This window comes from Cryptomeria japonica, chromosome 1 (assembly GCF_030272615.1).
Source record: "Cryptomeria japonica chromosome 1, Sugi_1.0, whole genome shotgun sequence".
Classification (NCBI taxonomy): domain Eukaryota; kingdom Viridiplantae; phylum Streptophyta; class Pinopsida; order Cupressales; family Cupressaceae; genus Cryptomeria; species Cryptomeria japonica.
The window spans coordinates 652,999,948-653,020,041 of record NC_081405.1 but is presented as its reverse complement, the minus strand read 5'-3'; positions in this window follow the sequence as shown (position 1 = coordinate 653,020,041).

Here is a 20,094-nt window from a genome sequence, read left to right as displayed (position 1 = left end):
TTTCTTGCCAAGTGAAGTGCTTAACCATTTGGGGATAGTATACATATATTTGGGTGGAGGTGTTTGCTAGCTAGTGATAACAATGACCATGGCAAATATAGAGTCCCCTGCTTCTTGAATCTCCTTTCCCTTGTCAGTAGCATTAGCAGTGAGCTTTTCTAGTACTTGGGCATCCATCATCCCTTGAATTTCTTCTTCAAATTCCAAATCTACCACAAGTGAATTTGTGGTAAGTTTCTGACTATTTTTCTTGGTACGAGAGTGTGTGACGTGAACATGGGAGGAACTTAGAGAAATTTATCCTAAGTTTGTATTTTAATTTTCTCAGTCCTCTATTTTTCGTTACCTGCAACATCAATAGAAATGTTAGAAGAGGTAAAAGATACTTGTGAAGTTGCACAAGTTCGGCCAATGTTTTTACTCCTTGATGCAGAAATGGACTGATGTCCAAAATGGTGGTCCTTTAGCCATCTTTCAGTCTGTCTAATAACATTGAAGGTTTTATCTTGAATGTTGTCATCTCCTTTTCTATCCCAATCAACTTTTGGAATAGGTTGCCCATGTATCTTCTCATTGAACTTGGTATCAACAACTTCTTTGCCCTCATCCTCTTGTACATTGGAGACATTCATAGATAGACCCATCGTCACAATCTGTTGAAATGTGAACCTAGACCATAGTCTCTTTCTGACTTCAAACTCATCATTATAGTTCTCCCAGTAGTCTTCCAATTGAGGTTCATGATGAAAATTAATACCAACATTCAAGTTTTGTATGGCATACCTTCGGCTATAAAATTTGTATCTAGCAACATATGACTTCAAATTGAACTTCTTGAATTCAAGTTCAAGATTTAAAGCATCTAAAATAGATTTACAACTATAATAACCCATCTCTACTAGAAAAATGACTCCATACTTCCCTTCATTTCTTTTATCAATGTAGGTGAGCTATCGACTAACCTCAATCAAAATATAACTATCCAGAGCATACATGGGTAACCTGAAAGGTTCACACTGAAAGCCGCCAACACTAACATAAGTGAATTGAGCAAACTGAATGAAGAAACTACCATAGATACCTACAAATTCTATCGCTTCTATTGATAATATTTTGTTTATGTTACCTTGCAACTCATGAACCAGTCTACCTGCAAAAATATCATTCCACCTCATGAAGTTTTCAGCATATTTTTGCTGCTGTAGGTGAGGGTAGTCTTTGTAAACCCTTATCCCATCAACCCAGGGTTCATGGTATAAACCATTCTACTCTAGAGTGCAGGTGAGCATATAAAATAGGTACGAGGACATATAAAAACTGCACATACCTACAAATTTATTTAAGCCCTCATGTAATCTCTTTGCAATAATTTTCCCCCAATCTAGATAAGCGCTTCCATTCAACATAACTTGAATGTAGAAATACATCCAGTCTTCCCAATAGAAGTCATGAACATTTCCCTTCAATATATTCAACAAAATAACAATATCCAGCACTTTTGTTATAAAATATTCTCTAGTGAATGGCCTCGGCAACCTAGAACCTCCTTTTTGGATTTTAGCAACCAGTTTCTACCGATTATGCTTTTGTAGGTACTCTTCCTCTCATAGAAGAAAGAGTATGAGGCACCAATGGTCCAGTCTTCGGAGGGCTCCTTATGGGGAATTCCCATGGCTGCCATTACAGTCTCCCTATTAATTTTCAACAACACCTCTCTATTGATAGCCCTAATACACCTTTGTTCTTAATCATACTAGTTCATGCATTCAAAAACTAGCTTTGAGAATGGTGCTGCAACAGGAAATGCAACAGCTTCAATTAGACCAATTCTTACAATTTTGTCCATCATGGAATTATGAGCTGGATTCTTAGCTCTTTCTAGGAAGTCAGTGAGGTCTACTTATGCCAGTGAAGTGCCACCCATCTCCGGTAGTGAGCTAATCAAACAAGAAGTATGACCCAATTTCAACAGAGTTGGCCTCATGATGGCCCCTCTCATACTTATCAAACAACTTCGAGAATAAAATGAATTCCACTATTACAACAAAGGAAACAGACAATAGCTAGCTTCTAAGCAAGAAAATACAGCAAGAGAAGAAATAATTGAAACTAACCCGATCTTGATAGAAAATTCCCAAAACCTTCTGAGTACAAATACAATACCTTCGACCTCCTTCACTTTCATAGCTACTAAGAAAATACTTGAGAGATTTCTATTTTTTACAACAAAAATGAATAAAATATCACTTAAATCCTCATTAGCTACACTAGTTAAGTAAGTTCATGTGAATTGACACCTGATTTGATGGATATTCAACATGCATTTAATTTTAGGTCACTCCATTACATGTCACATGAATTACCATAATTACTTGCCATAATTAGAAATTGAAATCCTAAACTTCCTTGAATATTCCCTTTCCCACCATCATTTTCCCTCCATGATACGCGCACCACTTCTGAATGAGGCCTCATATTTTGAATTTCAAACATTGAGCCTTGAACCAAGAACCAAAAGGTTCAAGGGTTCAAGTTCAACTCTGAGAAGAAACATAGAACACAACCCAAAATAGTCTTCACAGCATAAAAAAAACAAAAGACAATGAACGAGCAAAGATAAGACTGATGCACAACTAACTTTGAACCTTGAACCTTGAGCCAAAAGGTTCAAGTTCAACATGAACTTTCAATAATAGTGCTCGCCTTTTACCATGAAACAAAGCCGCGAAGACAACTAACTTTAAAGTGAACATTGAACTTGAAGTTTGAACTAAGACAAGGTTCAATCACTTAAGTTCAAAGGAAGGAAACACACAACCAAAAAGGAAAATAATAATTAAAGGATGACCTTTGAATTGAAATTAAAAAAAAGGGGGGGACTAACAGGTATCAAGGTTGTGTTTGCATTATCAAAGAGTGGTATATGTGCAAACAAGGATTCATCTTTCATTTTAGTGCATTGAGGAGAGATTGGTGTTGCAGAGTAGACAATTGTGCTTAACTGAAACTGTCATCAAGAATTTGGAGATGCTATTATTGCAGTTCATTCATGTCAGATTGTAGTTCAAATTTTGTTGTAAGTCAGTGAGACTTCCCTGAGGGTCATAGCCTTTTGGGTCATTATCTTTTGAGAAGTGAGCTCTAGGAAGTGTTCCTAAATGCATGTGCATTCCCCATTGTAATATTTTCAAATATACCTGTAGAGTATCATCTTACTGTGGGTAGGTTCCCACTGTGGTTTTCCCTTTGTCGAGTTTTCCACGTCAAAATATTGGCATTGTGCGTTATGTTATCAATTTTCTTATCTCTGTTATTGTTGCAGTTTGTCATATCTATTTTGTGGTTAAGATTGTAGATTTGGTGAAAACTGATTCACCCCCCTCTCAGTTTTCCTTCATTGTTGTTGCTAACAGTTGGTATCAGAGTGAGATCCTCTGGAAGAAGCTTAACCACTTAAGGAGATCTGAGATGGCAACTAGAACTGGAGGTGTTATTCTTAAGAAGGTAAGTCTGAGATTTGATGGTAGTAGCCATGCTATATGGAAGAACCAGAGGGAAGTGCACCTAAGATGTCTTAGATAAGATTACTAGAAGATTAAAAAGAATGTCTATTTTGCTCCTCTGGATGGACCGGTTATTGCTAATGAGATCAAAGAAGTTGAACATAACATTAGAGTGAAGGAAGCATTGTTGTGAGGCTTGACTAATTTAGAAATAACAAATGTAATGGGAATTCATACTGCACATGAGATCTCGGAGAAGCTTGAGACTGTGTATGAAGGAGATAAACAAGTCAAAGCTGCTAAGTTGTAGATTTTGAAAGGGAAATATGAAATGTTGAAGATGGGAGAAGATGAGAACATAAATACCTTTATGGCTAAGGTGAATGACCTTGTCCTAGGTATCAGATGTGCCTGTGGAACCTTTGACGAAGATAAATTATTGCTAAGGTGTTGAGATCTTTGCCTCCTGCTTATAAACATAAGGTAGTTGGTATTGATTAGATCCGGATTGTGACTACTGTGACAAGAGATATGTTGGTTGGAGAGATTACTGCATTTGAGCTGAGCAAATTTGGAGAATCACATGGAAAGTTAAAAACAACATTTAGAGCATTTGTATTTGGTAAGAAGAAGTATGAACCTAAAGAATATAAAATATCCATATATGAAAGAGAAAGGAGAGAGATGGAAGAGAAGGAAAGAGAACTGGATGATCTTGAAGCATTGATTGCCTAGACATTACCTAAGGGAGCCCGTAAGTATGATGGAAAATTGCCTTTAAAATATTTCTCTTGCAATAAGGTAGGACATTTTTCTTCTAGGTTCCTGAAGCAAATGGCTAAATATGATAGGCATGATAAATTTGATAAGCATGATAGAAATGATAGATATGAGAAGCATGAGAAGTATGATAAGCCTTACAATTCTAAGCGAAAGTATAGGAATCAGAAGAACTGCTATTATGCTATTGATAAAGGTGTTATAGATAAAGAATCAAAAGGAGATGAAGTTGTATTCCTTTCTATTAAGGAATATGGACCAGTACATGTTGATCCCACTAGCTACACTATTGAGGAGAAACCTTTAGCTGCTAAAGTTGAGGAAAGCAATGAATGGGTAATAGACAGTGGTTGTTCACATCATATGACCAGTGATAAAAGCAAATTTGTGAGTATGGAAAGGTATGATGGTAGAATAGTGAGATTTGGAGATGACAAAGCCTGTGTGTTCCATGGTAGAGGCTCTTTATCTTTTGATGGTAAGCATAATATTGATGATGTTTTGTATGTTGAAGTTTTGAAGCATAATCTTTTGAGTGTTGGATAGATGGTTGACAAAGGTTATGATTTACAATTCAAAAATGGTAAATGCAAGATCCTAAATGCCTCTAGTATAGAGATTGCATCTGGGACTAAGACTAAAGGTAATTATTTTTATTTGAATGCTAGTGAGAAAAGTTGTTTGATTTCTCAGATTGATGAAAGTTGGTCGTGGCATAAGAGAATTTGATTCATGTTAACTTTGATTCAATGATTAAGCTCAATTCTATTCAAGCTGCTAGAGATCTACCTAAAATTGTTAAGCCTACTAATCCAGTGTGTAAAGAATGTCAATTGGGTAAGAAAACAAGAATTTCTTTCAAGAGAAAATAATATATATTTGATGGATTGTTAGATCTTGTTCATACTAACATGTGTGGACCTACAAATGTTAGAAGTGTGTAGGGAGATAGATATTTTATGTTTCTAATTGATGATTATTCCAAGATGATGTGGGTTGTCTTTTTGAAGGAAAAATTTGAAGCATTAGACAAATTCAAGATATTCAAAGCAAAGGTTGAGATTGAGTTAGGATTGAAGGTAAACTGTCTGAGATCTGACAGAGGTGGAGATTTTTGTTTCAGTGAGTTTGATTCATTCTGTGAGAAGCATGTGATTAGAAGACAATTATGTGCTCCTATAACCCCTCAGAAGAATGGAGTTGTTGAATGGAAGAACAAGACTGTTTTGGACGCTGCAAGGACTATGTTGATCGAAGGGAACGTTTCAAAGATCTATTGGAGAGAATTTATTAGCACTGCAGTTTACACATTCAACTGAGTTCACATCAAAGGTGATACCAATTAGACTCCTTATGAGTTATGGTTTGGTCATGTTCCTACTCTAAGATATTTTAGAGTAATTGGTAGAAAATGTTATATCAAGAGAGATGATAACATATGAAAGTTTTATGCAAGAAGTAATGAAGGAATTTTCATGGGATATTCAACTAAGAGAAAAGCCTACCATTGCTACAATTAGAGACTAAGAAAGATAGTAGAAAATGCAAATGTGAAGGTGGATGAGAACCTTGGAAAAGAGATCAGAGCATGTGGATATGATGATGGTCAACATGTTGTTCTAAATCCTATTTAGATTGAAGAACCAAAGTAGACTAATCCGATAGAGACTGTTAATCCATATGTTGTTGTTGCCGGTGGAGAAGTGTAGGAATCTAAAAATTAGAACAATCAGAAGACTCCAAGGTATGTAGGACTAAATCATTTAGAATATCAGATTATTGGAGATTAAAATAAATGTGTGATGACTCGAAGAAGGCTAGATGTTAAAGAGGTATGTTTGATATTTAAAGTTGAACCTAAAAATGTGAGGGAATTACTAAAGAAGTTTGGATTAGATAACTCCAAATCGGTTGGAACTCCTATGGTGACTGGCTACAAATTATCTAAGAATGATGAATCTTCAAAATCTAATCAGAGATTGTACAATTCTATGGTTTGTGGAATACTATATCTTACTCAGACTAAGCTGAACATTATGCATGATGTGTGCATGGCTGCTAGATATCAAGTTGATTCGAATGAGAGTCAAGTCACTGCTGTTAAAACAATATTTAGATACTTGAAGGGAACTATGGATTATAGTTTGTGGTATCTGAGGAATGATGATTTCATTTTATGTTCTTACATTGATGCTAATTGGGCTAGTGATATTGATGACCGAAAGAATACATCTAGTGGTGCTTTCTTTTTGGGTAAGAAATCAATTTCATGGGCTAGTAAGAAACAAGATTCAGTTTCCTTATCTACTACTGAAGCTGAGTATATTGTTGTTGCTAGTAGTTGCACTCAGGTGGTTTGGATGAAGAAAATGTTGAAGGATATTAGAGTTATCTATGATGATCCTACTATCATATACTGTGACAATTCTAGTGCTATCAACATGTCAAAGAATCTAGTGCAATATTCAAAGACTAAACTTGTGACAATCAAATATCATTACTTGAGGAAGAAAGTCAATGAAGAAGAAGTGAAGTTGGAGTATGTGTCTAAAAAGGAATAGATTGATGATATTTTCACTAATCATTTGCCTATAGATACATTTGTCTATTTGAGAGAGAAGTTAGGGGTATCCACCCCTACTGGTGAGAACTAGATGCATTGAGTTGCATCAATCTAGTGGACTTCATAGTCTTATCTCTTTGTACGAATTGATGAGTTGGTGCTGCTCCTCAGGTGGAGTAGTTTGGTTATGTGTATAAGAGGGAGAGATTAATGATCTAATTATCTATGAAGGAGAGTTTGGTTTTTTGTTTTAAGGTCTTTGGCATTGCTATCAAAGGGGGAGAGATGCATGTGAAAAACTGTTTTATCTATATGATCTTAGGGGGAGTGTGTTGGAGATGTTTCTTTCTTTGCATTGATTGTTTTTTCACATTCATATGTTTCCATCAATGCCAAAGGGGGAGATTGTTGGACATTGGGGAGATTATTGGACATTGTTGCTGCTAGGATATGTTGTTGTCATTGATGTCAACATATTCCTACTCTGGTGACTGCAAAATGGGTTCATTGTGATTATAGTTTGGTGTATGGAGTATCTTTAGTATCATTATAATTTTTTGTGTTGGTTTTTGTGATCTAGGAAGCTTAATTGATCATATATCATATGATCCTCTTTTCCAGTTTGTTTATTTGATCAGTGCTTTGCAGGGTTCAGTATTTCCTCCAATATATTCCGATGTGATTAGATCTTGATTTGAGATTTTGGGATCTATTGTTTGGGATGGTCTTGGGTATCTTCATTTCAGATGGTTCATGATTTGGTTCTCCACAAGTTATCTTTCTTCATGACAGTTGATGTTGTTTGAGTGTTCTTGAGTTCCAAATGTTGACAGATGAAGATTTGATAAGTGGTGTTTGTGCAGCTGTTACTGATGATTCTAATATGCTTGTTGGTGTTTCCTATTTGTGTCCTATTTGTTCTGATGATCCACATTGATTATTGTGTGAGTTTTCAGTGATTTTGTTAACCAGTGATGTTCTTCATGTTATGTGGTTTTTCTAGTGATGTATTATGTTGTGGTTGATCTTGGCATGATTTCCGGTGGTGTTGCATTTTTGGAGACTTGAATTAGGTCCATGTTATGTCATATAAATAATTATATTGGTTTGGTGGTCAATCTTTGTATCGTGTGATGTAATTTAATAATTGTTAGTTGAGGGTTTAGCCGACCTTGTTGTCAAGGTTGATGAAATGTATAAATATCTAATATTGTCATGTAATTTGGGTATCAAGGTTGTATCTGCATTATCAGAGAGTGGTGTATGTATGAACAAGGATTCATCTTTTGGTGTAGTGCATTGAGGAGAGATTGGTGTTGCAGAGAAGACAATTGTGGTTAACTAGAACTGTCATCAAGCATTTGGAGATGCTATTATTGTAGTTCATTCCTACCAGATTGTAGTTTGAATCTTCTTGTAAGTCAGTGATACTTCCCTGATGGTTCTAGCCTTTTGGTTCATTATCTTTTGAGCAATGAGCTCTAGGCAGTGTGCTTGAATGCATGTACATTCCCCATTGTAATATTTTCACATACTACTGCAGAGTATCATCTTACTGTAGGTAGGTTCCCATCATGGCTTTTTCCTTAATCAAGTTTTCTGGGTCAAAATATTGGTGTTGTGTGTTGTGTTATCAATTTTCTTATCTCTATTATGGTTGTAGTTTATCATATCTATTTTTGTGGTTAAGATTGTAGATCTAGTGAAAACTAATTCACCCTCCTCTCATTTTTTCTCCATTGTTGCTGGTAATAGTACTCCCTTACAATTTTATCCTCATTTGGGCCCTCACCTTGGTGTTCATGTCCTAAGGCTTGATTGGAGACTTGATTTTGCTCATACCATGCATATTTGCCATAATTTTTACCTTGCACTTTATTTTACCCTTTATTCGTGATGCTTGATTGGTTAGGACTAGGGAACTAGCACCCTAGTCCCCTCAGGACCAAAGTTCCTAGCATCATGGTCCTCCCAGTTAAGACCCATTTTTGGTCCCCTTAATGGTCACAAGATTTGGGTAGGAATACTAACCCCATGTTAGCTCATGTAAAAAAATTAAGTTGTTTTTCAACTAGAAAGTATAAAAGGAGGCCTATCCCTCTCATTTTGAGATAAATAATTGGAATCTGACAATCATATTGATCAATGAATTCAATAAATCAAGCATTTAAGTTCAAGTGAGAAAGGAATCTTTCACTCTTCTTTCAAGAATTGGAGCAGAGATAAGGTCAAGATTCAAGCATTGGAGTTGACATTCATGTTCTATGTTATTGAAGACTTCATGAAACCCTAATTTCACATCCAGAGACAAACAAAAATTCACAAGGGGGTATAGCATTTATGTTCCAGTCATTATTCAACATCTCCCTCAAAAGGAAAACATTTACATTACTCCAATTTAATCATATTTCATTTCTATTTCATGGTTAATTCCAAAACCAGGGTTTGACCTAAGGCAAACCCCTATTCCCAAACTATTTCCCTTCTCTATTGTGCACAAGAACAAGTACAGAGCTATAATATTTAGAATTGGCTTTATTTATAGTGATGAATCAATCCACTATTGGAGTGTGAAAAGTGTGGAGGACCAAAGTGACCATTGCTACAGTCTCAATGAATTAGGATCTCCTTCTGGGAACAAGTCTAAATACTCTTACAGTCCTCAGATCTAAATTCATGGCTCAATCCCACAAATGTAGCTCACTGTTTATGCATTTTTTATATCAATTTCAACATATTTATCCTAATTTTAACATTTTTTTATAATTCAACTTAAAAGAGGGAAGTCTGATCAAATCTAGTAAATCCAATAGAATTCTCAACCCTTATCCTTATTGGTTTGTGTCTAGATCCATTGAGTTTACCTCTCTTTAATTTTTTTGTCCCCAAGCAAAAATTAGTGGTTTCTTCCTTCTATGGTGCAAACCCTAATTTTCACCATCACACCAACATGTTCACATGTGTATACAATCAAAACTTTCTTACCAAAAATAATTTAACCAAGTTACTAAGATAGGGGTATGATATTCTAGTGGATGAAATTTAGCTGAGCCCAGGTAGTACTCCAATCAATTCCTACAAAGACCAAAAGGGTACACTAACTCTTCATCTTAAATATAATATTCTTTGCCACTTCACAACTTTCTAGAATATTCACTATCTTTCTTAACTCCTGAGAATCTTTGAAAATATACAACATAGAAATGAGGTGCATATCTATAATACCTCTCAATCGGTAGAAATCCTTCTTGATTTGCTCCATTTGATTTATTAGAAAATTAAGGTTTATGTACAAGTTCTCTAACTAAACTCTTCCTTTACCATCTCCATCAATTCCTTAAAGTTCACTAACTCAAACAACCCAAAAATTCGATTCTAAAAAAAAGTTTACCTAATTTTGTATTTCTTGAGTTGACTCAGGCCACTTTTGACCTATGCCACTTTTGACTCAAGCCACTTGTGACAAAATTGATATACTTCTACAATACTATCTATACTCTTCTCAAAAACACTTATACTCACTTGCAGTTACATATGTGCATCTACACACTTGTTTACTAACTCTTCTAATCTTTTATCCTTTATCTTCTTCTCAACATTCTTTAAAATTGTAGCTTCCAAGTCAAAAGCATGATCTTTCAATTTCTTAAGAAGCACCCGTAGCTTCTCTATATCACTCGGTGATTCATTTAAAGTAACCTCTAAAAGCCTCTCCTGGAGAAAATTCAGTGTATCATTTACCAAATTAGTTCACTTCACCTGAGATATAATAAATTTCTTCCTCGCGATATGATGGAGGACATCATTAAGTGCAACATATGCAAGGTTAATAATCTGCTAAGGTCAATTTGACCTCAAGAGACATAGGTACCTATAGTACCTCTACAATGACAACTGGTTGGAACTTTATTTGCAATTGTAGTAAGTCTAATATTGAATCTCTGAAGTGTCTAAAATATTCTACAACAAACAACTTTCTCTTTTCACCTTCTTCATCCTTCTCCTTCTCTACCTCCTTTACAGATATCTCCTTCTTCCCTTATGTCTCTTCTTCTACTATCCCTTCTATCTTCTTGTTCTATTTTACTTCTTGTGTTTGTCCTTCTCAAACTATCTTTCTTCTCTTCTTTCTCCTCCTCTGATTTCTCTGATCTTTCTTTTGCCTTTTCTTCTTTAGCCTTGTCCTTATCTATTTCCTCTTTCTCTTCCTTCTCATCAACACCATCTAGAATCTCCATTTCCATATTGTCTACATTGTGTCTTGCATCTACTTGATCACTCAAAACACTTTTTTCTCTTCTCTTTTATTTTGTGGAATGACTATATTGCTCATTTTTCCTAGACTAGTTCCTATGTTTATCTTCTTTGGAGAAGACAAAATAACCTTTAGTTGCTCTATTTCCTCCATTGCTTCATCTTCTATCCACTTTAGTATCATCTTGATATCTTTTGAATCTCGATCTATGATCAAGTTTACCCTTTCCTTTGTTTTGAATCTTTTTTTTGAGGGCCTATTTAATTCATGTCCTTTCTTCCTTTGACAGAGGATTGGTTACCATATCTAGTGCTTGAGTCCACAAATTTGACTCCTTCATTACTACATCCTTTCTCCTATTTGTCAATACTTCCAAAATCTCTTTAGGAAATTTCCTTTTAATTTCATCTACAAAAGTTTTAAACATAATCATATACTTGATTATCGCCTTCTCAATCTTCTCCTTGTCTCCCAGAAGTGCAACCAAATGCATCCTATCAGAGAAATCAACAATCAATGCTCACATATATTTCTTCCACCAAACTTTTAATATCCAAAGCCTAATAATTTGGATCATCTTTAAATTTCTCCTTCTTTTCCTTTGGTTGTGTTGGTATTTTCTTCTTAACCTCATTTCTCTTCTTGGTAGGAGTCACTTCTGGAGTGACCAATGATCTTTTAATTATGCTAAGAGAAACTATGTCCTCTTCTTGTTCTTTCTTCCTCTTGTTCCACCTTAGTCTACTTAGAAATTGTCTTAATATAAAACTATTCATTATCTACTTCCTCATCTACAATACTACTTTCCAATTCTTCCACTTCAAGCTCTAGATCATTTTTCTTTTTTACAGCTTTCTTTTTTTTCCTAGGTTCCTTCTTCTCACTTGGTACTAATCAGTCAAGGGTTTTTGAGGATCCTATCTTTATCAGAGGGGAGGCAAACATAGAACCAGTCCACTTGTGTTCTTGTTTAGATGGCCTTACAATATGAGTGACACCAAATGCTTCTACTATTGGAGGTAGACCAATATCCTTGTATAACTTCTCCATCCTCTTATTTTCCTTTCTCTATTTTTTGTTTCCACAACTTAGCTTCAATTTATCTTATGATACCAAATTTGGGATCTATTGGTATCTATATAACTATAGAAATGAGCCTCTCAATTTCTTCTATAGATACTTTATAGGGTAGCTCTGGTGCCAATGTAGTCCTTAGCTCAACAACCTCATATAACAATTATTTGTACTCACACAAAATGTGAATACATCCTTATACTTCCAGATCATGTCTGGAGTAAACCTTTCTCTTTCTTGCATAGTATCCTAAATATTCTTATACTAACCAAAATATATTGTGTTGTATGCTTTATTGTTAATCTTAAAACTTATAATGTGCTATCTAATTTATACTACAATGCAAGAAAACTTATCCCAAACATGATCCTTAGTAATTGGAAGATCATTCATAAACATGAATGCCAAATAGATAATAAAAGATCCATATTTGAAAGGGTACTTACTTTTCTTTTTTTTGTCAATTTTCTCTAGAAATCACTATCTCAACAATTCATATAGATCAAATATATTTCCAACAACCACCATTTGATGTGTAGTGAAAATAGTTATAGTGGTGGCAGAACCCTCCTATTCTAATAATATATCTTGTAGGCCAAAATATTTGCCATAAATTGAATTCTTGAATCAACAATATCCTCTACTATCATTCCACTTCCATCAAATCTAGTACCAGTCAACTCTACAACAAAGTCATTCTTCATAGTCTTTTTCACCAAAAACATACCGATGGAGCACAAATGAGGTAATACTGTAATGGAATTCCTTTTTTATCTTGTATGGTTAGTCAAAATACATTATATCCTCATGAATGCAACTTAAAATGATCTTAATTCACTCCTCTTCTAGCTAAAATCGATAATTTCCCTTCAAATGTACAAACCCATCAACAAAATGTTCTTATACCACTCTTTGAAGGTAATTAAATCTTCTTCTATCAACTTATCTCAAATATCATAAGACTTTTAATGACTAACCTCTTTTACATTGGCATGAATGTATGCCCTAGCATATTCAGTGTAGACACAGTTGATCAAAACCCTCAAAAATGCATCTTCTTTGTCCCTCATGATCACCACATATAGATATAGCTTGAACATGATTTATGGCGTCAATTTAGGGTCTACAATAATTGGAATCACCATTTCACTCTTTCACAAATTTCACAGGGAACTTAGGGTTTGCAGGAAAAATACTATAAATGCACTAATCATATAAGAAACTCATTTACATGCAACAACTCTCAAGATAACAAGATCATAAGTGATCAAAATGATTTTAAAAATCCAGTTTATCTGTTCTATTCACCTACTTGGGGTTAAATATGCATTAATGAACTTTACTTTTATAACTCATAAAGTTGATACTCTATTTCATCAATTTTCACAAATAATGTTGCAAACCAACAAAACCATGCAGTAACCTCCAAAAATACTCTCACAATCTTTGCCATTCTGAAAACAACTCAACATTCATACCACAAGGGGGCCCATAAGATCTTCAATCAATAATGCCCCTTAGACAATACATATTATCTAGTTACCGAAATAGGAATCTACATCATCAGGAGGTCCAAACCCATCCTCAGTCTTTTCTTCCACCTTGTCATATAATTTATTCACCCATGTCATCTATATCTTCTCCTTTTCTCCATTGATATCAATATTGTTTATCGAACCATTAATCTTTTCATTCTTTCATCTACAAAACTTAGCAATGTGTCCTGATTTATTATAGTTATAACAAGTTGGACGTTGTTGCGAACCATTTCCACTTCTTCTAACAGTAGATCTACATTCAAAATCCTTGACCCATATTTGTTGCATGCATAACAATATCTAGTGAATAAATAACCATTTCTACCATAGTTTGTATTCACATAGTCATTCCATACCATCCTACTTTTGCACTCATTTGCTTTGTGTTCAAACTTACTATAAGAGTAACACTAATCATTAAATGGCCAGCTTCTACATTCACTAACTATGTGTCCAAATTTATTGCATGAAAAATAGTTACCATTGAAGATTGATGAATACTTGGTTTGAGCAAGAGGATTCCTTTTGACACTCTTCTTGTTTTGGATTGGAATGAAACCTTTTTTATCTTTGCTGGTGTCCATCAATTCATCCTTGACTTTTTCCTTCCCGTTATCTCTCTTACTAATTTAATCTTAGAGCTTTCACCTTTCTCAAATCCAAGTCCACCTTTATCTTTATTTTTCTTCTAAGAACTCAGCATCACATCAAGTAGTTCACTACCACCTTTAAGCTTGAAACCTATGTCAATTTGTTCTTTTGCCTCATTCAACTCTTTCTTCAACATATTCACTTCTTCCTTAAGTTTGATACATTCTCCATATTTTTCATGTATCTTTGTTTCAAGATTATCAATAGCCTTCCTTCCTTCATCAAGTATCTTTCTCAAATACGTGACCTTCTCTTCTACTTTCTTGCACTTGTTTTTTATTTCATCTATATTTTCTAGAGCATGCCTTAATTATCCATCCATATCTACCACAAAATCAATGTCCCATTCTTGTTTTCCATAGCATCCAAATCTCTTTTAGAAAACATAGTGTTCAAAACCTGGACATACCTCATCTGTTGGGCTATTACTTTAGGAACCTTGCTCTAATACCAATTGTTGAATACTATCGGATGTTGAGAAGGGGGGGATAAATCATAATACAAACTTATCTAGATTTAACCTTCTACTTATCATTCATTCCATACACCTTACGTATGAAAGTAAATAAATAAAACCACAAGAGAAACAACACATGAACACCAAGACTTTTATGTGGCAAACCCAAATTGGAAAAAGACATGGTGAGAATCACACACAAAATATATATTTAAACTAATTACAAAATTTAGGGTAGAGGCCAAGGAGCTCACTATCGCTTAGATAACTTGGAAAGATAATGTGCACAACCTTAGGGAAAGATACAAAAAGGACTTGAAAACACTAAAGATCACTTCTTTAGGGAAAGATACAATACATCTGATAGAAAGAAATCAATAGGATTGAATTATAAAGAAACACATCCATTGAAATGTTGATCATGGGTCAAAATTCAAATACATCAAAAAATGTCTTCATCACACTTTCAGACCACTCTATTACTTCACATTCACTTTGAACAACATGAACAGCTCTTATATTTATTTCCACAATTATTCCACCATTTATATACCAACCGCAATGTCAATGACATCAATTAGTTCAACCTAATTAAATGTAATATGCAAATAGAAATAGTTAGCCAAAAACAAATACCAATACAAAACAAAAGGAAAAATGATATGTGTGAGACATCACACCACTTTGGAACACCTTCCTTTCCATCCAAAATCATTTCCCATAGATCCAAATGTGTAGGTCAGGCGTAAAAGATAAAGAAGTTAAGGTACACCAATACAAATAACACCAATTATGATGTGGACCACCAAATATGGAAGTGGATACCCAAAATGGCATCACAAAACATCCATAATACTAAACAATCAAACTACAGCACTAGAATACTAGGAGACATAGGAATGCAACACATTTGTGTACACTAACATCAAAATAGTCATACATGACTAAACAAAAATTGTAGATCCTAGAAATCAACACTAAAGCTATGGAAATTTCATAATACACCTTTATAAGGCTTTTGAAGCATCCATAAATAGATTCCATACATCCACATTATTACATTTCTATCCCACTAAAACTACATTATTATACCACAACTAGACCAAAGAATGTAACCAAGTTGCACATTCAGATCAACAAGTTTGACATCAATGACAACAAGAACTCATATTTGCAACAAGAAGATGATGTAGAAGAGGAAGCTAAAAATAATGAGGTTCTAAAGGCTAATATAGAAGAAAAACTAAAGTAGAGGAGGATATTCTTCAAGGAGATACACAAGAGTATTTTTCTAAAATAAATATACAAAAAGAAGAAATAGGTGTGAAAGATGATGGAGACAAAGGTGATAGTGAAATTGTTGTCATGGATACACTCAATAAAGAAAGCGAAGAAGCCTTAAATTCAATGTTTGGTGGTGGAGGTACCGATAAGGATAATGATGATGAAATCAACCCCAACATACTTATAAGAAACAACAAGAGGAAGAGATTCCTATAGAGTATCATGTACAAGAAATTGATCGTGTAATTGAAGGAGATAAAACCTCATGAGGATCAACATGAAAATATGAAAAAGAAAATAGAAAATAACTTAGAAAAGATAAACCTTCACCACATGTTTTAGAACAAAATGTTGAAGAGGAACATCAAGAAGAAGAAGGATATGGTGGAAATTAGCATACATTACATGAAGGGAATAACAAAGTTAATGAGGATCAACCTCAAGCAAGTATGGAACAACATCATAAATAGAAGGATAGAAATGCATTTGGAATAGAGAGATTTTCTAAGCTAACCTCTGGCACTACTCCTATATGGTTAACACAGACCATCCAAAGAAGGTAGATAAAATATAAAGAAGTGTGTTAAGAAGACTTCACTATCTTAGAGAAATAATTCAAAACCCTATAACCCAAGAGAAGATCTAGGAAAATATCAGCGGTTATGATGGATGTTAGTAGTCATTAGAAGGCCTAGATTGGAGTCCCTCTAGTGGACAAGCTTGAAGATGAAATCAAGGTGCAGGACTATCAAATGCAAGAAATGGACCTCAAAGTGTAAACCAAAGGAGAGAAACATTCTCTCTAGCAAGCTGTGGATACAATATTGAAGAGGTTGGATGAAGAAGAAGACTATAAAGAGTAATTAAAGGCATGGATATAAGAATTGAAGAAATACATTAATCACTTCTTGGGATCAACAGAGTCCAGTGCCACTTAAACAAGCTTGCAAGATACATTGTCCTAATATCCACCATTTCAAAGTAGAGATTCCTTCGTTATAGCTTTAATATTGCAGAGGATCCAAAAAAATGAACATTATGGGAAAAAAATAATCAATAAAGTCATGAATTTATATCATGGTATAAAGGATCGGTTAGGACTTTTACATGAAATGATAACTAGAGAAGGCTAGTAAGGAATAAGCATTGATGAAAATTTATCCTCATGTGGGATGAATGTCTTCCTATCCTTCACATCATCAAATGAATAGGTGAAAATACATTATTAAAAAGGAGAGTTCTTGATGATTCTAATAGGAAGATGCTAGTAGAATGGATAAGACCTATCATAATGGTTATAAGAGAATATAAGAAAGCCAAGAAAACAATCATCAAATAGATGAATGTTGCAAATACATTGTTGGTGAGAGCAAAGGAGTTCATAGAGTCTCTCCCACCTACACTCCTTGATGATCAATGGGCTAAAAATCATACTCAAGATATAGTGCAAGAATTCAAAGTCAAACTTCACAAATATTGTAGTACAGATACCATATAACAAATGGTAGCCATGAAAAGACAAATTCAAATCATAAAGAAATAAATTCCTCATTTCAAGGAAAAGAAAAGGAAATTAAAGAACTTCGACAAGAATTTGGTAGTAAAGCTAAAATATTCCAAGGCACCTAATATGGAAGACTTGAATGAGGTCATAAATACATTCAATCAAACTTTTACTGAAGCAGATTCTCACTTGTGAGGACTAGACATTTTGTGGTTTCTATAAACAACAATATAGAAGGGAAGGTCAAACTCCAAAATGCAACCAACAAGTTAACAGTAGCTTCTTAGTTTGAAGGAGCTTCCACAATAATTAGGGTCATGCCTACAGACATGTTTTGCAAATTTTATAGTCCACTTTTAGCTCCCATGCCAAAGGAGGAAGACAAAAGGGCAAATATATCTCTTGAAATTCACATCAAATAAAAATAGCAATGAACTCCTAGTGATTTGTGACAAAATAGGGCATGTTCTTTGCAAATTGGACTCTCCAAATCGGTCTTCTAAATATTGCACATAGATTAAATGTAGTTAGCTCTAGTTTTAGGTGAGTTTTAGGGTAGTTTTATTGGGTTCTTATTAACTTTTCAGCTTCAGTCATGCCCATAAATTATAGTTTTTGGTCTGCTAATCAAGTTTTATAGAATTTATATATATACCCTTTATTTTGACATGAAAATGGTTGGATTTTTTATGAAGATATTATAGAAAAATATTTATACATATTCAATTTGGTTTCCTATTGAACTTGTTGGATTTGAATGAAATAAAATTTAGATTCAATTGTTTTATGTTTGTGCTCATTATGCAAACAATTATTTATATGGTTTTGTTGGTTGTATAGTGATTTAGCTATGAATATAACATGATTGGATTATAGTTTGTGTGCTTAACAACAAATTTGTTTCACATGTGTGCTTGGTTAATGGCCATGAGATTCAATGAACTGTAAAAATATACTATTTTGGTCAATTCCTTTGATGATTAATAACACTTATATGAATTTTAACATTCTAATTTATACGTGTGTGGTTTCTATTGATCCAATTTAATCGTCATGTGTAGCATCGAGTAAAATTATTAACATGATCATTAATGTTGGCACAACACACTCTTTGGTACCACATTTGCTAGGTGGATACTAGACCTCATGCCTACCACATGAAGCTCTTGCCATTGAATGCAAGAGATTTATTTAAATAAAAATTTATTTTTTAATTAAATGAGCACTAATATTAGAAAAAAAAAATTATCTATTCATTATATAATATTTTATTATTTACTTAATTAGGAACTAATTATCTATTTTTTGGTATCTTTTTATTTACTTCCATTAGTCAACTCAATATTAACTAATTAGTTAACTCAATTTACATTTAAAAACTTGATATTCTCTCATCATTTAACTCTATGTTATTTTGAAAGTTATTGTTGTCTCATTAGTTAACTCCAACTTCATGTGGAAACTTAATGTGCATAATTATTATATTAAATAATATAATATTATCCTCTCCATGGATCAAAATAAAAAATTTCCAATCCATAGTTAAGTTGATTCACAAATCCTCTAGTTAACTCAAGTCATCATCCTCATCCTCATCCCCTAGTATATTCTTCCTTGAAAGAGTCTATAAATAAGATTATTTTTTGAGTTGAGAAAGTATATTTTTTAGGTGAGCACTAGAAAAAACAAGGTTGTAATGATCGGAAACACTTTTGAAATATCAAAAAAGTATTTTCATATATTTTCTAGTTTTTTCTACATGTTAGTAATTGGGATTTTTGAAGGCATTTGGGGCATTTTCAGCCCTTGAAACTTTGGTTGGTCCTTTAGAGAGTTTTTGTAGGCAAGCTCTTTTAGGACTTCGCCTTCAACTCTTGGGAACCTTTCCAACGAGTTAAACGGCTCACAATTTCAAGTCTTGGGTAGAAAGTTAGGTCTAGTCAAAGTTAGGACAAAATTTGATATAGTTTTTGAAAATTACGTAGTTTTATTATTTTATTATGTAATAAAAAAATATGACTATTGAGTTTCGATTCTCGAGGGGTTTTGGTGACCCTTGGAATCTCATGAATTGTTATATGGTGGATTTTCTAATAGAATGGATTACTTTTTCGCTTGCTTCAATTTTGTGTTTACCTTGTTTGTGTAAGCAAATCCATAATACCGCAGGTTCTCACTTAGGTGTTGTCATCTGAATTCATAATTCGAATCACGTAATATTTACCTTAAAGAGAAACTTCTATAGGGAATTTATTTTTTATGGTATCCCATTGCTAGTGGTCAATGATTAAGTACATTGTCCTTGATTTCTAGAATAAACTTAGTTGGGAAACATGCACAAAAAAAATGGTACATGATGGAAAGCCTTATACTCATTATGAAATAGACATGCATAAGAGCTAAATTATGGGACTAGAAAACTAATAAATCTCTTTTTGCACTACTAGCAGTTTTGCTTGTACTATACAAGTGTGAAGTCTAGGGT